The 20,265-nt window shown below is 37.5% G+C and overlaps 1 pseudogene; it reads right to left on the bottom strand.

The window, feature by feature from the left end:
* Positions 1 to 688: 688 nt before the first annotated feature.
* On the bottom strand, positions 689 to 17,036 carry LOC127651988 (NACHT, LRR and PYD domains-containing protein 3-like; annotated as a pseudogene).
* Between the last annotated feature and the right edge of the window lie 3,229 nt (positions 17,037 to 20,265).

Consider the following 20,265-nt stretch of genomic DNA (forward strand, 5'->3'; position numbering starts at 1 on the left):
GATCCTCAGAGAGTTCTTTGCTATGAGGTGCCATGCTGAACTTCCAGTGACCAGTATGAGGGAGTGTGAGAGTGATGACACCAAATTTAACACACCTGCTCCCCATTCACACCTGAGACCTTGTAACACTAACGAGTCACAGGAGGGAAAATGGCTAATTGGGCCCAATTTGGACATTTTCCCTTAGGGGTGTACTCACTATCGTTGCCAGCGGTTTAGACATTAATGGCTGTGTGTTGAGTTATTTTGAGAGGACAGCAAATTTACACTGTTATACAAGCTGTACACTCACTACTTTACATTGTAGCAAAGTGTCATTTCTTTAGTGTTGTCACATGACATGATATAATGAAATATTTACAAAAATGTGAGGGGTGTACTCACTTTTGTGAGATACTGTATATATATATATATATATATATATATATATATATATATATACACACACACACACATACACACAAACACAATATATAAAAAAACACCAAATAATTAAAATAAATAATTAACACTTAAAAGCATCAGACTACACATGGTTTTATTAATATATTTGATTAATAAATAACATTCAGAATGGTAAAACAAACCAAAAAAAATTAATAATGATATTAGAGAATGCAATAGCACTCGTCAAATAACCATATTAAACGACAAAAGGAATCTGTTTGTTTACTGTTCACATGGCGAGTCAGCTTTCTTTGCAGCAGGTCAACACATTCTCCTCCAGGCACGCTCACGATGACATGCACGAGCGCAAGGCTTGTTCTCGCACGTACATTTAATGAACAGTGACCTCTATTCACAAATTTCTCTAGGTCACTGATTTCGGCACAACACCACCAATGTCATTATGAAAACTGACTATTAATTCTGTGTTAATTAAGCATGTTAGAGTGTGTCATGTGACTTAGCCAGTTTTCTTTTTAGGTTTATCAAGGTTTAACATCTTTATGAAGTTTTGAGCCATCATTACTGTAGTGTCTTCCAGTAAGTCACTTCGGACGCCTCAGGGGTTTCAATAGATTGTTCGTTTTATTCCAGTATAGCATTTGATTATCTCGATAAATAAACCGACAAGTAAATAAATTGAAACCCATATGCCTGCTGGCGTCCATGCATTTCCAACGTTCAATTCCAAAAAACTGTTCAACACATGGATTCCTCCTTTGTCTACCTTTATGCCACTAATTGGCACAGGTGTGCAAATTTAACTCCTTCTGTTCCAAGGCCTTCCAAGGCCGCAAGATCATGATTCACCAGCAGGGGTCATTAAATTAACTTCAACATAAATGTCACAAATGGCTCCTACAATTACCCTGTGCCAGTTGTGGTAGTAAAAAAACAAAAACAATTAATTGTCATTCCTCAATTGATTTAATTGTTTTGTTCCTCACTGCAACTTATCTTTCAGTCTTTGTAGCCTTTTTGGAATCTTTATCGTCCAACTCTTTCTATGCATGTTTGAAAAGTTCATTGTACATTGCACTGTACATTGTGCATTATGCGAAAAAAAAAAAAAAACAACAAACATACAGTACAGTTACTTATGTAAAACCCCTTTTGTCGTTCAAAGCAAACAATAAATACAATTAAAACACCCACACATAAACGTACAATGTCATTATTTTTAGGGGGCTTTCACACTTGGTTCGATTGCCTGTTCCGAACCAGAGTTCGATTGCTCCCCCCTCCCCCGATGGACTTTGTTCACATTATATATTTGTATCCGAACTGCGGTATGCTTGCATCAAGCTGCAGCTGGTGCGTAATCGTGTTGCTTGATAACCGCGAAATGAAAAGGCGTCAAAATTCAATTAATAGACTTGCTCGGTTCACATTTGTTCTTCTTTTTTTTAACCTTTGGTTTTGTTTTCAACACCAAGATACAGAAACACACTTGCGTCTGTCTGCCGCAAAAATACTGAAATCGTTCAAAAGACAGCGGGCTGTCCGCCGAAGACAATTTTTGCGAAGGCAAGCAGAAATCATCTCTCTGCTTGCAGTGCGTGTGCGTCAATCCCGCTTTTCGTCAAGGTAAGTGTATACACACACACACACACACACACACACATTATACGTCATCAATAGCGGTTCACTTCCACGGTTTGGTTCGATTGCGTTCATATCAGCAGCGAACCGTGCTGGAGTTCACTTGAACCGTACCCCAGACCACCTTTTTAAGCGGACCCGAGTACGGTTCGTGGGTGCGCACCCGAGTTCGGAATCATCATCCAAACGAACCGAACTCTGACGTCATTCGAACCCGGTTGCGCACCAAAAGTGCTAGTGTGAAAGCCCCCTTAGATGATTTATTGCTCCAGTGGCAAGCGATGTACATCAACTGTAAGAGGTACACATATTTAATATTTTTATTTGTTTCATAAACCAAACAACAACAAAAATGCAAATCAGTGCAGATCAGGAACAGAAGCACATTGGTTTAAGTTGAGGCATCATTAAACTGGTAATATATTTAAATAATAAAAAAAGAAAACTCCTGTTAGCCAAAGTGCAGTTTGTTTAAATGTGCATAAATATGTTGCTCAGTAAATATTCAATCAAAGTAAGTTAATGGTGCAAATAATGCAAAAACAACGACTTAAGGGTGGTAAGATAATAAAAACAACATCAATACAGGTCCCAATTTACAAATAAATTACTATTACATGAGTGTACATAAATGTACACTCATGTACATGTTTATTGTACATGTTGGCTACATAAAGTGAGTATATAACTTCATGTATTTGTGATATATCTGTTTCTCACAGGAGGTTGTTTAATCTGAGAAAGACACAGAGGAATTATAAAGGCTAAATCCAGCATAGAGGGGTTCAGTGAATGTGGTGTTGAATGTGTGTAAGTGTGTGAGTGTGTGTGTGTCAGAGACACTGTAGAAGGACAGAGTGCCGGCCGACCAGTCCAGATACACTCCTACTCTGTTAGATCGGGGTGACAGGACACGTATGATGGTGCTCTTGAAATCATGCCAGTGTGTGAATTGATCATTAGTGCACTCCAACCTCCAAGACTTTTCATTGTACCCCAAAACACATTCATTTCTCCTTCCTTTCCTTTCAATTCCTTTATATGCCACTGATATATCAGCTTCCCTCCCACTCCACTCAATCTCCCAGTAACATCGTCCAGTCAGAATCTCTCTACACAGAACCTGAGGATAGTGCTCAAATCTGTCTAGATGATCAGGATATGACTGATCCTCATTCACATGCATCACCTTTCTGTTCTCCTTAGACAGAATAAGATGAGTGTTTGCCGTGTTTGGATCCAGTGTGAGATTACAGAAATCTGAATATAATTAAGGAAATTATAGGTGAGAGCATTTATAAAACAACAATAAATAATGACATGAGAGCATACTTGTGTTCACCTACATTTCTGTAGTCCGGCTCTTGTCCTGATCTCTTCACCACAATTCACACTGTGAGGAAACACAGCACTAAATAGTTAATCTCCAATTATTTAAATTAATGTGCACATATAACGTACAAATTGAGTTGCAACTCAAAATTAATGAACATTTTTGAGAGGAACAAAAATCATGTACAGTGATTGATATTTCAGACTTGTGATGATGATTGAGCCCAAAAAGTATATTTGATGAAAAATCTTTTAGGGGACATGGACTAAAATGTAAGTTATTATTCATTTTTATATAAAACATTTATAAAGGCATGGCAAGGCAAGTTTAATTATATAGCACATTTCATACACAATGGTAATTCAAAGTGCTTTACATAGAAGAGATTAAAATAAGAATAAAAAAAAAAAAAGAATAATTGAAACAGTTTAGAAAATAAAATAAAATAAAATACAGTACAAACAGTCGGACACACAGTGGCACAGTGCTCATTCAGTAAATGCACAGCTAAACAGATGTGTTTTGAGTCTGGATTTGAATGTGACTACTGTAGGAGCACATCTGATCTCTTCTGGAAGCTGGTTCCAGCTGCGGCTGGCATAATAGCTAAAAGCAGACTCTCCTTGCTTAGAGTGAACCCTTGGTATTTCTAGCTGATGTGATCCTAATGATCTGAGTGATCTGTTGGGTTTATATTCAGTGAGCATATCTGCAATATATTGAGGTCCTAGCCCATTGAGTGATTTATATACCAGTAATAATACTTTAAAATCAATCCTAAATGTAACTGGGAGCCAGTGTAAAGACCTGAGGACTGGTGTGATATGTTCATGTTTTCTGGTTCTGCTCAGAATCCTGGCAGCAGCGTTCTGTATGAGCTGCAACTGTCTTATGGTTTTTTTGGGAAGGCCAGTGAGGAGTCCATTACAATAATCCACCCTGCTGGTGATGAAAGCATGTACAAGTTTCTCTAGGTCTTGACTGGAAACAAAGCATCTAATTCTTGCAATATTTTTCAGATGATAGTATGCTGATTTAGTTATTGCTTTTGACTACTGAAACTAAGGTCTGACTCTAGAGACACACCAAGATTCCTGACTTGATTTTTAGTTGTTTGACCCCTAGCATCAAGGTATGCATTCACCTTGAGAACTTTGTTTCCAAATGCAATGACTTCAGTTTTGTCTTTGTTTAACTGAAGAACGTTTTGACACATCCAACTGTTTACTTCATCAATGCATTGGCACAGGGAGTCAATGGGGCTGTAATCGTTAGGTGATAGGGCTAAGTAGATCTGAGTGTCGTCTGCATAGCTGTGGTAAGCAATTTGGTTCTCTCATTAGTTGGCTCATTGGGAGCATATACAGGTTGAACAGAAGTGGCGCAAGAATTGAGCCTTGAGGGACTCCGCATGTCATGGACGTCCACTCAGACTTATGGTCTCCTATACTCACATAATAACCTCTCCCTTCTAAGTATGAGCTGAACCATTTTAGGACCATCCCAGAAAGCCCCACCCAGTTTTCCAGCCTGTCAAGAAATATGTTGTGATCGACAGTGTCGAATGCAGCACTGAGGTCGAGTAGTACCAGTACTGATAATTTGCCTGTATCAGAATTTAAGCGAATATCGTTTATTATCTTTATGAGTGCTGTCTCTGCGCTGTGATGCGATCGGAAACCAGATTGAAAATTGTCAAAGTATCCATTCGAGTTCAAGAATTTGTTTAGCTGATTGAAGACAACTTTTTCAATGATCTTCCCTATGAAAGGAAGATTTGAGATCGGTCTATATTTTCTTAATATGGTCTTATCGAGATTGCTCTTTTTCAAGAGGGGCTTGACAACTGCAGTTTTCAGGGAGTTTGGAAAACTCCCAGAGAGAAGTGAGGAGTTTATCACTTCTAGGAGATCTGCTTCTGTTGAACACACTTTTGAAAAATGGAAGTGCATCAAGGGCGCAGGTTGATGTTTTAAGGTGCTGTACGGTTTCTTCCAAAATGTTGCCATCAATTTCTTTGAAATCAGACATAGTAACTACTTTCTCAGGCTGTGGTTTGATTTGTCTGACCCCAGCACAACTCAAGGATGTGCTTATCACCTTTCTGATATTATTTATTTTCTCAGAGAAGAAAGAAGCAAACTCACTGCACTTGCTGTCTGAGAGCATTTCACTGGGAATCTGGCTTGGGTGGTTTGTCAGTCTCTCTACAGTCGCAAAAGAGTGTGTGTGTTGTTTAAGTTGCTGTTTATAATATTCAAGAAGAAAGTCAGTCTAGCTTTGCCTAGTTCCATATTAAAAGCATGGATGCTGTCTTTGTAGATGTTATAATGGACTACAAGTTTTGTCTTCCGCCACATGCGCTCTCTTTTCTGCATTGTCTTTTCATATTTTGGACTGCTGTTGAGTTTCTCCAAGGTGCTTTTTGTCTGCCACTCTTCTTCCTGACTTTCACAGGAGCAATATCATCAATTACACTTTTAACTTTTGAGTTAAAAGAATCAAGGGGAAAATCAACAGAGTCAGCAGATATACTTGGTGTTAAAGATATAGCCTTCATAAATAGTACACTAGTGTTTCATTTAAGCATCACTTCTTGTCAGACACAGATCTAGCTTCAATGGCAGGAGAGATCAATATATCAAAGAAAATACAGAAATGATCAGACAGTGCTACATCTTTAATAACAATTGATGAAATGTTTAGACCCTTACTGATAAGTAAATCTAGAGTGTGTCCATGATTGTGTGTGGGTCCATGCACATGCTGAGTCAGAGCAAAAGTTTTTAAAACAGTTTTGATTTCTTTTGCCATATTGGTTTCTGAATTATCTATGAATGTTAAAATCTCCAGCAATGGCAAAACAGTCAAACTCTGAGGTAATTGTTGATAACAGTTCTGTAAAGTCCTCATCAAAGGCTGGAGAGTATTTTGGAGGCCTGTAAATAATGATAAGTAAAATACGTGGAGCACCTTTTAACACACTACCCAGATATTCGAAAGACGGGTAATTCCCAAATGATATTTGCTTACATTGATAGACATCTTTAAAAAGAGCAGCTAAACCCCCACCTCTGCTACCTTCTCTGCAGACACTCAAAAAATTAAAGTTAGGAGGGGATGTTTCATTAAGGACTGTTGCACTACAGCTGTCTTCTAGCCAAGTTTCATTTAGAAACATAAAATCCAGGTTGTATGTGCTTATTAAGTCGTTGACAAGAAGTGATTTATTTTTAAGTGAGCGGATGTTTAGAAGTGCTAACTTAACAGTCTTACTTTTTGTCCCCACAGCAATATTAGTTTGGCGTGTAATAGGCACCAGATTAGATGGGTTTGCTGTACGGCTTTTGAAGGCCTTAGACTTTCTATCATGTAATCGAACAGCAATAGATAAAGATACAGGCACACTGTGTTCCCACTTGTTTTGTAAACATTTGAGAAAGTCACTGTTATCATAGCGGGGACCCGATACATATCCCTGAGTGCTGTATCAGTTGTTTTTGGTTCACCTCGAGCAGATGGAGGAGGGTGTGAGCACTGGCGTTGTGCCAGAGGCCGAAGAGCTCTCACAGGAGGAGGGGGAGGGCGAGCTGGGCCTGCAGTCTTTGGTGGTTGAGGGGCCTGCCATTTTTTGCTTGATATCTGGGGGCTTGCAGCAAAAGTGGGATAGTTTGGTTCCACCATACACCAGTTCTTCCATTTTCTCTGAGAAGCACAGATGTGGAGATGCTGGAGAGAGGGATAACGTGTCTGGTGAGAGGGGCTGTTGCTCTGGTGTTATCGGAGGCTGTAATAGGCTGTCCAGGTTTCCCTGGGTGTATTACAGAAAGTCATCCTTGGGTGCTGAATCTTGGAGCAGTTCTAATATGTCACAGTCTGTCTGTGGTGAGCTTTGTGGGCAGGGCTCAGCTGAGATTGTGTCCATGAGCAGAAATTGTTGGGGCTGAGTGGTGTTATCATTGTCCTTGTGTGATTTGTCAACCGCATGTCCATTCAGGTGCTGAAGTGAAGTCCTGTGGTCATTCATACTGTGTCCAGGTGTGTGTGTGCAATTCAGATTGAGTGGATTGGCACACACTGCAGAAGGATTATTGAGTGAGAAGTAGATATTGTCCTTTAGCACTCTTGAACCAAGTTTGTTTGGGTGGTGGCCATCCTGACGAAACAGTTGCCTCTGACTCCAGAAAAGATTGTAGTTGTCAATGAAGTTCACTCCTTTTATATTGCAGGTTTTTTTGCAGCCATGTATTAAGCCCAAGCAACCATGAAAACCTGTTTGTTCCTCTTGCTGGAAGTGGTCCACTGATGAATGTTTGAACTTTCAGTCTTTTAAGTGTTTCAAAAAGTTCACTGAAATCCTTCTTAAGGAGTTTCGACTGCTCTTTATGAATATCATTCTTCCCCACATGAATGATCAGTTGATTTGCAGTCTTATGTTTAATCAGAATGTTCTGAAGTTCCCTGTTTACATCCGAAGTTGTTGCTTGTGGCAGGCAGCACGTAGTTGTATCCCTGCTGCTAATGTTTCTGATTATGGAGTCACCCATTATCAGAGTCCTGGGCCCGGCTGCGCTCTGAGCTGAGTGCTCGACCTTGAGCGCCAGTTAGCATCAGTGTTAGCTACTGGCTGATTCAGTCTGTGTTCGATCACATTCATCATGTTTGGGGATTCCTCATTCATTAATACTTCAAACCTGTTCTCAAGATGTATAGGTGGTGGTAGGAAACCAGTGTTTTCAATCCTTGTCAGAACCATATCTGGGGTAGAGGATGCTACTGCGGCAATATGTGATGCTCGTGACAATCTGATGTCTCGAGTGCCTTTTGGTTTCGCTCCCTGTTTGTGCCATCGATTTGTAAGTCGATCGGCTTGTTTCTCTACACTCAGTATGGCCTGTCGAGGAGCACTAGATTCATGGGACTCACCGGCTGTATGCTGAGGGCGTCCATGACGAAGCTCTGTTGTGTGTTCCATCTGGTTTTGTGGTCCCGCAAGTAACTTTGTTTCAAGAACTGCAATGCTTTGTAAAAGTCTGTGGCAGTTAGTGCAGCAAGTAGATTCTAGAAGAGGCATTTTCTCTTATCCTTTTGAATGTAGGCAGTTGGGTTTTCCCTTCCCTGGAATGAAAGCTTTCAGTGGGAGGCTGGTCGGATAAAATAATTCTGCTTTTTTTGTAGTAGTAGTTCAAGATTTTGAGCACTGTGCTGATTTGCTTAAGTTAAAATTAGTTGATAAAAGGAGATAAAATATAAAAATATAAAAGTGATAGAGCAAAGCGCGGCGCAGTAAGCAAGAGCGTCCGAACAGTAGCTGAGCAGTAAGAGGAGAGTATGCATCTTCAGACATGTTGCAAATCAATGATGACCAATCATCACTGGTGTAAAAAGGCATCTTAAACTATAATTATTTGCGGGAATTCTGTTCTCCAGATTAAAATGTTAAAAAGATCATCATATTTTTGTTCAAGCTGTTGGGAAATTAAGTAAAAACAATAAAACCACACTGGCATACATTCAGACAAGAGTCAATAACAATGAAGGTAGATTTTAACTAAAAAGTTGAAAACTATTTAACACAGGCAGCCGCATACACTGAAGACACAAAGATGTGGACTGACCGTATGTCTAGAAAAACAAGACTGTACGTGGACAGTGTGCACAAACTATGCTTATAACGAATATTTTGTCATGCACATTGGGTGAAACACATTCCAACACAGGGAAAACCGAAGCATACTTTTATCTTTACTGTTCAACATACTTGAGTTTCTGTAGTGTACAGTTTGGATCATTGAGTCTCTCAGTGAGCAGTTTGACTCCTGATTCTCCAGGGTGATTGTAGCTCAGATCCAGCTCTATCAGGTGTGAAGGGTTTGAACTCAGTGCTGATGCCATATAATGACAGCCGACCTCTGTCACCATACAGCCTGATAAACTACAAACATCAAATCAACAGTTAGATAATCTACACAAAGAGACATAAAATACATCATACAATGGTCCATTAAAACTCAAATATAATATTCCTCTTTTATGGCCTGCAGATGATACCAATTGATATTTGGTTAATAAATTGTAAATAAGTTCAAATATATGTATTTATACTTTTACTACTATTGTGTGAAAGAGCATAATTTAAGCATTATATCTCAGCCCTTGAACATCATCGTAACTCTCTTTGGGACTCTTCAGGGGACAAAAACAATAATTTCAGGGGCAATGCCTTGCTCATAATCACCATGAGCAGGATCATAGTAAACATAGCTTTTAAGGGGAAATTCTACAAATTTAAGTCAAGCCATAAATTGAAATACCCCAGTATCTCCAATGTACAGTTTGTACTCGTCAGTGCATCAGAGAGCAGCTTCACTCCTGAATCCTGCAAGTCATTGTTACTCAGACCCAGCTCTCTCAGGACAGAGTTTGATGATTGTAGAGCTGAAGCCAAACTTTTGCAGCACTGATCAGTAAGATTACACATAGCAATCCTGGACAGAACAACAAAAAGTAAAAAAAAAAAAAAAAAAAAAAAAAAATCACATATTTTGTGATATAACACACATATTTAACACAAATTCAAAGACTGGAATTCAATATTCAAATAGGTAATTATTGCATTATTCAAGAGTTGATTGATTGGAATTAGTGAGCCCAAAGTGTGTTAAGAAAATATTCCCCATTTGAACATTAAATGTGTCATGAATTTCATTTTTTTATTTTACAATGTTCACTGATTTCTTCATCAAAAATCATCATATTTTAGAAATTATTTGACATTTTCTAACCGTTTTTTTAGCACTCTGATTAAAATGCTGCATTTTCAGGTCATGTCCCTTTTAAAACTTAAATGTAAAAAACCCCACTGCTATGATTAGGTAACATCTCTGCATATTAAATAAGTATCAACGCCCCCACCTTTATGCTTCTGGAATTGTTTTGAAAATCTCATGCACTATAGCTGCAAAAGAAAATGTATGTTTTTTAAAGGAGTTTTAGGGGGGGACTGGGTAGCTCAGCAAGTAAAGATGCTGACTATCACACCTGGAGTCACAAGTTTGAATCCAGGGTTTGCTGAGTGACTCTAGTTATGCTTCCTAAGCAACCAACTGGTTGCTAGGGTGAGTAGAGTCACGTTGGATTAACCTCCTCAAAGCTGCTAAGTGGATCTCGCTCCCAAAGGGATGTGTAGTGAGTGGTGCGTGGATACCGCTGAGAATAGCGTGAGCCTCCACACACACTAGGTCTCTTCTGTAACGTGCTCAACAAGCCAAATGATAAGATGCACTGATTGACTGTCTCAGATGCAGAGGCAACTGAGATTCATCATCTGCCACCCGGACTGAGGTGAGTCACCACGAGGCCTTAGAGAGCAATGGGAATTGGACATGCCAAATTAGGGAGTAAAGGGGGAAAACAACAACTAAAAACAAAGGAGTTTTAGATATTTTATATTGTTAAACAAGCCAAAACAAATAAAAAACACATTTGGTTGCCGTGTATAATGGGGCGAAGACTACCCTCTCTCATCTTTCTTTCATGAGAAATGCACAGACACATAAGTCAAGAGCCATCACATTATAATTCAGCTGCATTAATCATGCGCGCTCGGAACAGAATGTGCCTAAGCTGAGGACAGTTTCAATTTCTCCCCCTTAGATTGGAACACTTCGTGCTATCATAGAAGAGGTGCTGACCGCACAGAGAAATACCAGTTTCTGATTTTTTTGTTATTTACATGATCTGCTTCTACATTATTTTAACTTTAATAAAGTTATAACGCATTAAATATACCTGCATTCTGTCAGGCGCAAACTGCCGTGCTGTTCTCACGCATCATTGTTAGAGTTTAATGTGATCTCATGTTATGTTAAATGAGATCAAACGACTATTCGTCCGCTGGTTTAAAGAAAGCCTTTTTTTGGACTAATTAATACGTTTTGAGTTCTGAAACTTACAGGATGTTTTTATAGTTCTATGACCTCTTATATGTCAAAAGATCAAGGAAAATTTGATTTATCAATGCATGACACCTTTAACTGAAGCTCCTGACCCGTATCTCCATAATTTTATGCAGTGCACTGCTGCCACATGACTGGGTAAATAGATAATCGTATGAATAAGTAGGTGTACAGGTGATTTGTACCTTGTAATATATATATACACACACATACATACACACACACACACACACACACACACACAATTTGAATTTGTTTATTCCAAATAAAGTATCGTTTAAAATAATCATTTTTGGTTTTGGGTTTGGACAAGAATTTTCATTTCTGTGCAAAACTAATACATAATACATCAAATGCAAAAAATATAAATACCTAAGTATCTCCAGTGTACAGTTTGTATTCAGTGCATCAGAGATCAGCTTCACTCCTGAATCCTGCAGGTCATTGTTACTCAGGTCCAGCTCTCTCAGGAGGGATAATTGTAGAACTGAGGCCAAACTTTCACAACACTTACTAGTGAGATTACAGATGGAAAATCTAAACAGAACAAAGTTCAATTAATTCCATTCACATTTTGTTCTAGTTCAGAAATGGTCTTTGGGGGCAGCTTACATCAACCACATGTGCAAAATCGGTTTATTACACAATTGTACAGTTGCAGCCAAAAATATTGGCACCCTTGGTAAATATGAGCAAAGAAGGCTGTGAAAAAAAATCTGCTTTGATTATCCTTTTGATCTTTCATGAAAAAAAAAAAAAAAAAACACAAAAATCAAACCTTTAACTGAAGTAAAACAATTAAAACAGAGTAAATATCTAATTATTAAATACATGTTTTTCTCCAAAAAGAATCGACCATAATTATTGTGACCCTTTTATTCAATAGTTTTTGCAACCTCCCTTTGCCAAGATAACAGCTCTGATTATTCTCTTATAATGCCTAATGAGGTTGAAGAACACCTGTCAAGGGATCTGAGACCATTCCTCCATACAGAATCTCTACAGATCCTTCAAATTCAGAGGTCCATGTTGGTGGACTCCCCTCTTCAGTTCACTCCACAAATTTCTATGGGGTTCAGGTCAGGGGACTGGGATTGCCATGACAGGAATTGATTTTGTGGTCAATGAAGCATTTTTGTGTTGATTTTGATGTTGGTTTTGGATCATTGTCCTGCTGGAAGATCCACCCAGGGCCCATTGTAAGCTTTCTGGCAGAGGCAGTCAGGTTTTGTTTATTTATCTGTTGGTATATGATAGTGCGCATGATGCCATGTACCCGAACAAGATGTCCAGGACCTCTGGCAGAAAAACAGCCCCACAACATTAAAGATCCAGCACCACATTTAACTGTGGGCATTGGGTACTTCATCTCTGTGTGTGCCAAACACATCTCTGGGGTTTGCTGCCAAAAACCTATTTTTTTGTTTCATCTGACAACAGAACCCGAAACTTTCTGAACCCAAGACCCAACTCATTTCAGCAATTCTCCAGCTGTGATCCTTGGAGATTCTTTGGCCAGTTAAACCATCCTCCACACTGTGCATGGAGACAATATAGACACATGTCCTTTTGCAGGCCAATTCTTAAGATCTCCAGTTGATTGGAACTTGTTAATTATTGCCCAATTTTCAATGCTTTGGCTATTTTCTTATAGCCACTTGCCATTTTGTGAAGCTCAACAATATTTTGCCGTACATCAGAACTACATTATTTAGTCTAACCCACTGTGATGGATGATTAAGGGAATTTGGCCTTTGTGTTACCTCATATTTATACCCCTATGAAATAGGAAGTCATGTCTGAACAATTTCATGTCCCTAGTCACCCAGATGCACTAAAAAATTAAAATATGAACAGAAATATACTTCACATATATTTTACTTATTAGAATTTCTAGGGGTGCCAATAATTGTGGCCAGCGTGTTTTGGAGAAAAAAAAAATTTAATAATGAGATATTTCCCCTCTTTCAATTGTTTTACTTCAATTAAAAGGTTAGATTTTTGTGATTTTTTTAATGAAAGATCAAAGTATAAACAATTCAAGATTTTTTTCACAACATTCTTAGCTCATATTTACCAAGAGTGCCAATAATTTTGGTCACCACTGTAATTAATTAACATTTAACATAATGTAGTTCACGGATTCTTGAGATAAGGGACAAAACATGTTTTTATTTTTTAAAACTAAATTAATTTTAAATGGATATATTTGTAGACAAAGGTCTCAGCTAATGAATTATGTAAGGAAACAGTTTTTTATAAAAACTCTTTTTTGTTTTCTTCTGAAAATTGCATCTTACTGTCATTTGTGTCAACTCTGTCAGACACATAAAAAACGTGCTATTTTAATTTGATTAATCCAACAAGTGTAGAGTCTTTAATTATCCAATAATACTGTTCAGTAAAGGAGTTAAGTGATAAAATACATTCAATATACTCTTCTGAAAATTCTGACAGAGTTGACAAAATGTACGATTTTTCCATCTTAAGCATGTGTTGTCCACTGGAGCCATTTGGTTCCCCCCTCAGTTGAAGATGCCTCTATGAACTAAACTAAAATGCCAAAATTGATCCCACAATTTTAACAGAAATTATATTAATGAGAATGACGGAGTTGACCAGTTGAAGCTGTGACCGCAGAGACTTATACATTGTTTGTTTAAAATATGAAAAATATCAAACATAGCAGACCACGTGTCCTACTGTTGCATCCACCAAGAGCAGGAATTGGGAAAGGGGTACTCGGAGATAAAGCTGATGAGGACATTTTCTGATTTATTCAGGATTTTTTTTTAAACCTGACGAAGTTGACGCAAAGTTAGGACACAATTTGATAAGTTTTTATGGAAAATAATTAAAAATATCATTTAAAGTTTTCTTAATGTATTGTTTGATATCTTACAGATCCCTTCCTTTCATTTGATAATTATATGTAAGAAATTGTTGCATTGTTAAACACTGTTTAGCAGTTTAACATTTTGATGTCTTGCTGAGGACAGGTTAAGTTACACGTGCTTCCAAGTATAGAGAATGCATTTTAAAAAATTCTAATGGAAGTAACAAAATGCCCTGAGTATACATATTTCCTTTAGATTTAACTTTTCCAGTATTTCTCTTGTTATGAATTTCTTGATTTTTAAAACAAAGATGACAATTGTATGTAAGATATGTTTTGTCCCTTATCTCAAGAATCAGGGAGTTGCAAATCATGTTTTCATTTATATACAAGTTACATTTGATCATCCAAGCATCTGGAGCATTTCTAATTTTACATTTATTTGTATTACATTTTTTTACTTAAAAGTGCTATGGAAAAACAAACTAAACTACATTCAAAAACACCATATTTCTATAGGACTAGATTTAATATTCTGACTGTACATGAATAACAGCACCTTACTGAATTGGAAAACTATTCACCTCAGTGTCTCTAGTTTACAGTTTGGACTCTTCACTGCATCAGAGATCAGCTTCATTCCTGAATCCTGCAGGTCATTGTTACTCAGATCAAGCACTCGCAGGAGGGACTTAGGTGATTGTAGAACTGAAGCCAAACTTTCAAGGTGCTGTTGTATAAGATTACAACCAACAAGCCTAGACAATGAGACAAAATATATTATGAAAGAAGATGTTAGTTTAAACTGTTTGACCACAGTCTCAACAGAGATGAACTGGACCATTCAAATAACATAGTATTTTTTAGTATTACTTACATTTTTCTTTTTAACATTTTTATGCATTTGCCAGACGCTTTTATCCAAAGAGATAAATTGTATTTTATATTTTATTCACAATATGATTTTATATAATGATTATTTGAAATATAAAACTCACAGAGCTTTTCTGCAGTTGTTCACGGCTAGTATCAGTCTTATTTTACCCTCATTTGTTGTATTATATTTCTTGAGATCTAATTCATCCTGCACCTCCTCTGACATCAGAAGCATGTAGGCGATTGCTGAACATTGAGCAGGAGTGAGTTCATTTTTTGAATCTTTCTCTGATTTCACAAACTCCTGAATCTCTCTGTACAGAGTCTGATCTTTCATCTCCAGCAGACAGAGGAACAGATTGATGGATCTATCAGATGAAAGATTGTATGGGGCAGTTCTCCTGTCTTTAATTTTGTCTTTTATATATGCCATAGTTCTCTTAATGCTCTCGGAGCTGTTCTCTGTGTGTGTCAGTAGATCCTGTAAGAGTCTCTGATTGGACTCCAGTGAGATGCCCAGCAGGAATCGCAAGAAAAGATCCAGGTGACCATTATCACTCTGAAGGGCTTTATTACCTGCTGCTGTTAGTAGATAATACAGAGAGTTTTCTCTAATGTTTGATTTATATCTATAATCCAGAAACATCTGCAGTGATTCACTGTTCTTCTTCATTAAATGTGAGTAAAACACAAAGAAAGCAGCCAGAAACTCCTGAAAGCTGAGGTGTATGAAGCTGTAGACTTTCCTCTGATGAATCACAGATTCCTCCTTAAAGATCTCAGTGCAGATCCCAGAATACACTGAGGCGTCAGTGACGTCTATGCCACTCTCTCTCAGGTCCTCCTCATAGAACATGACATTACCCTTCATCAGCTGTTTGAAAGCCAGTTCAGCAAGATTCACAATCACTTTCTCTGGATCTCTCTCTTCATACTTCTGGTTCCTCATATTGATCTGAATGAGCAGGAAGTGGATGTACATTTCAGTCAGAGTTTGAGGGATTTCTGCACTGTCATCTTGTTTCAGGATGTTTTGAAGCACAGTGGATGAGATCCAACAGAAGACTGGTATGTGGCACATGATGTGGAGGCTTCTTGTTCTTCTAATGTGTGAGATGATTCGGCTGGCTTGATCCTCATCACTGATTCTCTTCCTGAAATATTCCTCCTTCTGAGAGTCATTGAATCCCTGAATATCTGTCACACGCTTGATGTATTTGGAGGGGATCTGATTGACTGCTGCTGGTCTGGAGGTGATCCAGATGAGAGCAGAGGGAAGCAGATCTCCTTTGATGAGTTTTGACATCAACACACCCACTGATGAAGTCTCAGTCACATCAGAAACTTTCTCACTATCTGAAAACATCAGAGGAATTCTGTTTTCATCCAGCCCATCAAAGATGAACACAACTTTACACTCATTATAAATCTTTGAGTCCAGATCATGAAGTTCAGGATGAAAGTCCAGCAGAAGTTTGTGAAGACTGTACTGCTCATCTTTAATCAAGTTCAGCTCTCGAAATGGAAGCACAAACATGAAGTCTACATCCTGATTGGCTTTTCCCTCGGCCCAGTCCAGAATGAACTTCTGCACAGAGACGGTTTTTCCAATTCCAGCGATGCCTTTAGTAAGAACAGTCTTTATTTGGTCTGTTCTCTTCTCCTCACATCCTGGTTCAGGTAAGGTTTTAAAGATGTCATTGCAGTAGATTTGAGTGTCTTGTATGTGTTGAGTTTGTGGTGTTTTCTCCATGTGTAAAACCTCATGATCTTCATTCACCCCTTCACTCTCTCTCTCTATGATATAGAGCTGTGTGTAAATCCTGTTCAGGAGGGTTTGATTCTCTTGTCGTTTGATTCCCTCAAATAAGCTCTCATACTTGTTATGCATGATGGTTTTGTGTTGGTCTTTGACTCTCTGAACAACATCATCATCTACTGGTTGGTGAGAATCCTGATGCAGGTTTTTAGTCTCCTCAAGCATGACTGGATTTGTATCTTGTTGAGTCTGACAGAACTGTGCAGATCTGATTATCTTATATGCATCCCCACTATGAAGAAAATAAACCAGAAAAAAGACAATTCAGTGGTCAGAATAACCCTTGGAGAACATCAGAGATATTAATGTGACAGTGTGATGTGAGTAAAGTTGGATGAGAATATGAATCTCTCTAGCACATTATGAGTACATTGAGTGTTATTTCCATTGAGCTTCTTCAAAAATGTATCATTTGAGATGCACTACAGTAAATCAAAAACGTAATGTTTATACTAACAAAGGGTCAGAGGTCACTGCTCCTTCACTAAATGCAGGGGGATTCACCATAGAGTTCACACTCTTCATAGACACAAAGCTAGGTTCTGGAGATGTTGCGGTTTTTCTCTTCCTCCTAATGATAGTTACAAAAAGACAAACAAAACCACATTTTAGATCTGTCTGTTGATTCTCTTTCAATTTATTTTTCTAAGCACTGGCTAGTGTCTTTATAACTTTAATGCACAAAAGTCACTTTGAATAAAAGCATCTGCCACATGCATAAATGGCTTGTATATTACCTGAAGTCACAAGTTTCTGCACCATCACTGAATGCGGGACTCTTCATGTATTCATCATTCTTCATAGACACACAACTTGATCCTGCAGATGCTGCTCTTTGCGTTTGGTGCTCATAAGCAGCACACTCTTCTGTCTGCTCACATAAACTTGTTTTTGAGGTAGTGCTCTCCTCCTCTCTCTCCTCGTTGAGACTCATTTTAGAGGCAGTGTCTCCAATTTGTCTTTACTCAGACAGTTTAAGAACGATTACAGACCTTTATATAGAAACAAAGTAAAAAAATAAAGATACACGTAGACAGACTGACTGATCCAATTTGGAGGATTTTTACTCTTAACTGATTCATTGCAGCATCAGACGAAAATAACCTTCAAATTAGGGATGTGCCCGAAGCCGAATACCTTATTTGGAATGGCACGAATAATGACTTCAAAAGGAGATAAAGGATTCATCCAAATAATATAAAAAATATTTGTATGACTAATTATCCAAAAAGCACAAGGATAAAGTAACATTTTATATAAACATGTCCAAAATTACAGCAATTATGAATCTGTGCAGCTAATTTTTCTAAAGCGTAAACCTTATGAATGAAAATTGTCCACTGTGTGATTTCAGATTGGATGTGCGCGATCTTAACTCTGTTTGTGGTCTCTGTTAATTGTGTGCATCTGGAGCTTGTCAAGTGTAACATTAACTAAAGATACGACATCATATACACTTTCCACTTCTTGAAATGTCTATGTTAATATATCACAAGATTCATGAGTGATTCTCATGTATTTATAGCTTAAACCTGATCGTGATGTTAAATTCCTGACCTGAAGTGATTTAACGTCGGAGCTCATCTTTCCATCTCTTAAAGATGATCACATTTATATCCACATCAGCAATTAAGGTAATTCACTAGTTAAGACTTCATTCTGAAAAAAAAAAAAAAAAAAAAAAAAGTTAAAATGCTCCATTAAGGAATATTCTTCCTTGTGTAAAATGAAGAATCTGAAACATACTCCATATTTATCTTCTTTTAGCTGTGCTAAATTTGAAACTTTTAAGTCTCTGAACTCTGGTAAGACATTATATACATTTTTCATTATTATTATTTTCATTATTATTATTATTAAACTAAATAATGCTATCCTATCATCAGGGTTCGACATTAAGCATTGTAATGTGTTTGTCCTTTGGACAATTCAATTGTTCATTCACTTGTCCGAGTAAAATGGTTCCTTGTCCGGAAAGAAAAAAAACTGCTGTTGTGTTATCTAAAATTAGCATTACAGTTATTATTCATACATTAATTTGCATTTATTCACTGCAAAATTTATTTATTTCACATTTTGCTTGAAAGCTCTTGCCTCCAGATTAATGTTGTCGATTTTTGGGGAGCTGATGTGGTATTTCTCATAATCTATAACTCTGCAATACATTGAATGGCATTTAAACTAATATTTTTCTATTTTTTTCCCTGTCTCAACCTCGGAATTCATATCCCGAGGTTACCAGAGCCGGCCAGATCCAGCTCCATACCTGCTTGGTGTTGGACTTCAATGATACATGTCTCTGAGTGAGGATGACTAAATGCAGCTGGTGCTAGAAAGACATCACTTCAGTCTACTATGATGGACTACAAAGGTTGAACTGATGCCAACTCCAACAGTAATACATGGGACATTTGCCACTGCCTGAACCTAGGACCTAGAATGGACCTCACCGAAATAACCTGTCAGTTGAACTGCGATGCACCTCACTGATCCCTGCCTGCATCAACTTGGTCTAATGATGGACTACACTCTTAAACAGGATTAAAATGACTATCATTTATTTGGCAACAAAAGCCTTCATCAGCCAACCATCAGACAATGCATCAATGTGAATTAGGCCTATTTCTGGATGAAATTAATTAACATTTATAATTAATCTAAGTAACAATATATATTTATCTTACAAAATATATTATTTAAAACCGTGTTTCCAAAATGTTTGATTGGGTGGACAAGACTCATGTTGAGTGTGATTCAGAGGTTGCATTTTTGCTCTAAAATTTTATTTTATAGACTGATTTATTAGCAGAACTTTCAACATTCACAGTGTAATCTGTCTGCTTTAACAATGGCAGGCCTCCTTGGCATCAAAAATGTTATTTTAGTTTTCCAATCATGCTTTTAATTAGATTTTTTTTGTGGGGGGTTGTTGTTGTTTGGTACTGTCTCTGTACTGGTTAAACTTCATAAAATGTTTTACTTAGGATATGACTTTGAATTCATAAGTGTTCAAAGTTCTAAAAATTAAAAAAAATAATAATAATAAAAATCTAATCTGGAAGTACTGTTACCTGTGGTGTGGCGCGAGAGTAACGTCATCTTCCTCTTGCGTCTAGCTATTTTATTATTTTTAAAAGAATTCAGAGTTTGCAACTTGTAGCCTAATTGCGAGCTCCACACCGATTTGAATATTTTTTACAAGTCTGAATCTCATAACTGCAGTAAAAGCAAAACTAGTTTCAAAAGTTAAACCAGTTGTTAGATGTTGCAGATCCGAATTCTGTCAGACATTTATCAGTCACTTTATAAACTAACATTTAACTTCAACCTTTTAGTCGGATTGTTTACATTCACAGCACTAGAAATATCGTGAAATTTAAAACATTATACATGA

Source organism: Xyrauchen texanus, chromosome 11 (genome assembly GCF_025860055.1).
Source record: "Xyrauchen texanus isolate HMW12.3.18 chromosome 11, RBS_HiC_50CHRs, whole genome shotgun sequence".
NCBI classification, from domain to species: domain Eukaryota; kingdom Metazoa; phylum Chordata; class Actinopteri; order Cypriniformes; family Catostomidae; genus Xyrauchen; species Xyrauchen texanus.